The following is a 4,987-nucleotide window of genomic DNA, read 5'->3' on the forward strand; positions in this document are numbered from 1 at the left end:
CAGCTTGGAAGAAAAATTATACTGGATATTTTAGAGATTTTTAAGAAAACCGAATCTACCTACAAAAAGCTGCTGCTTGGGGGAATTTTGTAAATGTGAAATGATAAAAATATGAAGGATTGCATCCTCCTCACTCACACCAACCACCCTCAAGTCTTCCTTCACTACATCCATGAACCTCCTCCTTGGGCTTTTCCTTCTATTTCCTGGCAACTTCAACCTAAATGTTCTACCCATATTATCACTGTCCCTACTCCTCATGTGTCAAAACTATCTCAATCTTTATCCATTTTTACCCTCCAAAACATCTAACATAAGCTGTACTTTTGATGTATTAGCCCACTGTATTTTTTGCACTATAAGGCACACATAAAACCTTTTGTTATTGTTAAAAAAACAACAGGGTTTCTCATTAAAAATTAAAAAAAATTGACACTTTCGCCCTTAGAACCCACAAGGGAAAATTGCTTCTAAAGTATCCAGATTTTCATTACATTCTACTATTGATGATGTTTTTCATAACTTTTCTTACAGTCTATGTATTAAGTAAAGCATTTCTTATCATGAAAAGTCCAAATTGTTGTATGGGCATTTTACTTTAGCTACTAAATGAGCAATAGGTAGACGCTAGTGTACAAAGGGGTTAGAAAGTCAGTGCAATAGTTGCCCTCTCTCCTAAATATTCAAACCTTTTCTTGATTTGCTCTCTACAACTAAAGTAATTGAGTCAAATTCTCCATTAACCTCAAATTAATTCAATGGTCAAACACAAAATTTCCTTGAAGCACATATATCAGGTTCAAGCTGAGCACTTTTGATTACAACTCTGTTCTGGGTTTTTACTCTTTTTGAGGCAGACATGCTACAAGATTTAGGTTTTTCATATGGTCAAAAAGCTTAATTTTCTTTTTGTCGACTATGCATGGATGGTGTATTTAAATGTTTTCAAATTTGTCTTTAATCTCTATTTAAAAAAAAAAAGGAAACTAGTCATACAGGTAAGGGGTTTTTCTAATGATGTAAAGCACACATTGCTTTTAGACATGTAACCCTTGTGCTATCATAGGCACTTTAACATTGGGAGTTGGGTCATCTAGACCCACTAGACAGGGCTCTGAACCTTTTTTCTTCAATGATTTGTGATCTTCATTGGTGTCCATGGATTACATGAAATCTTTCCACCTTTATCCACCTTTGTCATGGTAGGAAGAACACGTCAATGTAAGGGTGGGGTCATCTAAGATAGCACAAGGGTTAAACACGTCATGGACACTGCAGTCTGTGACTCTGCCCCTCCCACATCCCAATATCTCTTGACACAGACAGCTGAACCAAGTTCATGTTGCACTCTAAGGTAAAGAGTAGTGCACTGTGTTGGTAAAGGAAAAGAAAAGTGCAAACCTCGGCCGGGATGCAGGGTTCTTTTTCCAGAGTGGTAGACCATGGCCTTCCATGTGTCGATGTGTTCTTTGAGGAAGACACTGAACCCCACATTGCTCTATAGGTTGGCGCCAGTGTTCGACAGCTGCCATTAGTGTGTAAATATGTGTAAGAATGGGTTAAGGGGACTGTGACGGTAAAGCACTTTGGGCCTTTTAGTAAAGCGCTATATACCCATACACCATTTGACCATTTATTAAGCTTGTTTAACCACTTATTCTTTATTTTCATGTGCATTCATTATACATTGCCCTAATACTGAGATCATAATTATTGTAATAAAGATAAAACATTAAGTTCATGTTTTGCATCCTGACTGGTGCATCCCACATTCATGTTCAGATTGGCTGTAGGTTGTTGTTAACCGATCTCCTCCATATGTGACTCCTGTACAGTACATATTCAGGTTACAAAGGTGAACTTTGGTTTCATTCTACATTACTGGACTCATTTCTCCATGAAGATTTGAAGATGAAAGTGTGTAAATGTTCATGCTTATCTGAGAAAAATGTAGAAAGCATGCAGTAAGGGGTTTTACAGCCGGTTTAAGTTTGAACAAAATAAAGACATCATGGATTTTGCCTATTGCAGATTATTTTTTGAACGTAAAGGAACCATTGTACTTGAGGATAAACTGTGTAAATTGTGTGACATTGTGGACTGAAGGGCTCACAATCCTTACTTTTTTTTTAATTGAACAAAGGTACAAAAGTTTTAACCAGAGAAACCACCTTCAGAGCCTCCTCTCGGTTTAATGCCACATGCTACACAAGACTAACTACAGTGCTCATTTTTCAAAAGTAGGACACATTTAAAAAGCCACATGATGTTTTGCATCCAGCTCAGCTCTTTTGTTTACTCGTTTATAATTACCAACCAGCCCCTGCAGCCTATTGACTCTTCTGCACTTGAGGTGCCACCAGCCCATTTCATGCAGTTTAGCTTCTGAGTCATTTTTAATTGATTGGGAATGAGGGCAACACACCTTGATGCATTGCTGAAATATGAGATACTTTTTGGCTATAAATTTCTGTGCTTTTCAGTTAGGGGAGTAAATATCTCCCATATTTCATTTGAGCTCAGTTGATGCCAGCAGCAGTTCAGCCCTCATAGTCAGAGTGTTAGCTGGTGCTATCTGTCACTTAAGACCCTGGATGAAAATGGAAGGATGGAGGGGCAAAGGATCACTGTTTACCCACCTGGCCAATTAGAAGACAGAGAAACCTACAAGATGGAGTCTGCCTCCAGGAGCAGGTACACTGTTACAGCACTCAGCAGTTGCTAGGCAACACCATTTATCCATTTTTGAGCAAAGTATTGGTTTGCCATTACCCTATATGTATAAATCACTGCTCATAAAACCTCAACATGTGCTGAAACAACAGTTGGTATCATAGTTTTCTTCACTGACAGCAAACTATTTAGATAAATGTCTGAAAAAGGGAGTGAAACAAGGTGAGAACAGAAAAATACGTAAAGTTTTGGGGAAAACAAAGCGTTTCCGAGGAGGGCAGGTGTAAGAGCACCTTTTTAGTTTTCTGACACAGTTGATTTAGGAGATTAATCTTCTGTGAAACTCCAAGTCGTGCAGGGCTTGTTGTAGTTTGTTCAAAGAAAGATGATCTATGCGTTTCTGTGAGGGTTTGATGTATGCATCGTTCTGCAGGGGATGCGGCGTAAGCAGAAATGATGAGAACATTGACAGATTATAGATCACACAAAACGCTGGGACGCCACAAAGTCTGTACTTCATTATTGCTACTTTACTCAAGTATGACTGATTTCACAAAATTGCCAGTAAAATATCTTTATAAACGTATTGTGAATTTTAATTTTACTTCTATATGATATTATTTCAATTTTAGGACGTAGATAATAATTTCGTAAGTTCAGTTAATCAGTTAATATCTTTTAATTATGCATGAACAAAACAAATTGATATTAAAAGATGTAAAGCCAGCGTTATAGTCTACACTTTTAAGAGAAAATTTGGCTTCCCACTGTTTCCATGCTTTTGTTGCACTTTTCTCATGATGGAGGACACATACAAAGAAAATAAAGCTTAAAATTGCACTTCTGACTATTTCTTTATTCAATTCATTGTGAATCAGAAGCCGACGAAAAACTGTGTTAGAAAAGCTTCTAACTGAAGATACTACAGCAGACCATAAGCTCCCTGCTGTCATGGTCCCCCTGGAGGCTCCCACTGATTGAACCCAGCTGCAGCCACTTCCATCATCAACCCCACAGTATATCAGAGGGCCAGTTTCCAGTATTCATCGCCAGATCGTTGCCAACTATGGTGAAGTACCTGGTCTCATGCTCCTCGTGTTCTAGTTCTTCTGATTACTCCTGAACTTCCTACTCAAGCTATCGTTTCTGTCCTTAGGACAAAGCTCTGCAACCAACCACCTGCCTGGGTCCAGTTTCCACCTCGTGCATTCCAAGCCATCATCACGCCAAGCCCTCCAGCCTCGCCGTGCCACACGCCACACTCGACCACCGCTCCACCAGCAGCTCCCCGGGACCACCCCCTGAACAAGACCCCGCTACAAGAAGGATACTTACCGCCAGTCCGCTCCTCGCCACAGAACTCCCGCTCCACGGATTCCCGTTCATCCTCGGCAAATAAAATCCTTCATTGCCAACGGGCCTCAAGCGTGATCTTTTCGGGTTTCAGCATCTGGGTATATTTCCGTTCTCAGTCATGACACCTGCTACTCTCCATTCTGATGCATCCACTTGGAGACAAATAGATCCATGTACGAACTTGTTTTCCTCGTCTGAGCTTGTATCTCGTTCAAAACTGTACAGTTGGATAACTCCAATTTTGTTCGCCATTTTTGTTACCCTGCTAATGTTAGGTTGGGGGTGTGAAGGGCTGTAAGCCGGTGGGAGAGAATGTAAACAGTTGGATAACGGTATGTGGGGGTGGGCTTATTCAGCACCAACAGTTCCACACACAACTAAGAGGCAAATTTCGAAAGAACTACTGCTGCTCTGCAGAAACTGTCATAAAAAATATGAGTTTTTTTTTTTAAATTTTGGCTTAAAACGGCATCATCATAATTAAAAGAACATTGGAATTGATTTTAAAATCGATCAAAAACCTGATTTGAATTGGACTCAAATAAAATGTCAGAGTGCTGGCAATGAAATTTCTCTACAGGAACAAACAAAATGAACGCAGTTGTATTTTATCAGCATTTAACATCCTGGATAGATGCACAAGTTTTGCTACGGTGTGTGGGGTAAACAGAGACATGGGCAAGGAGCCAAGACCTGTTTGTTAGCGCTGCAATTTCTCAGCTCCTCGGCGTATTAAAAGGTACACTGCCTAAACGATGCATATTTTTTCCCTGTATATGATATGTTATTTTATTAAATATTATATCAGTCTAGCATCCTACAGCCGCTTGGTTCAAAGGAAGTTTGGTATCATGGCCTGAAGCCCAAGTTACATACACTCACAGACATCGCTCTCGTCTCTCCTTCCTTTTTTCTCACTCTGTCTTGCTCTCCGTTTTTCCCTTGATCAGGCACAGTC

At 39.8% G+C, this 4,987-nt stretch overlaps 1 long non-coding RNA gene across 1 annotated transcript; it reads left to right on the forward strand.

The window, feature by feature from the left end:
• The first annotated feature begins 908 nt into the window (after positions 1-908).
• On the forward strand, positions 909-4,088 carry LOC110015696 (uncharacterized). Its single transcript, XR_002290939.3, has 2 exons — positions 909-3,742; positions 3,830-4,088. It is a non-coding gene; the product is annotated as an uncharacterized LOC110015696 (long non-coding RNA).
• Positions 4,089-4,987: the final 899 nt, after the last annotated feature.

The sequence above is a fragment of the Oryzias latipes genome, chromosome 10, assembly GCF_053564925.1.
Source record: "Oryzias latipes strain Hd-rR chromosome 10, Olatipes_Hd-rR_3.1".
Taxonomy (NCBI): Eukaryota; Metazoa; Chordata; class Actinopteri; order Beloniformes; family Adrianichthyidae; genus Oryzias; species Oryzias latipes.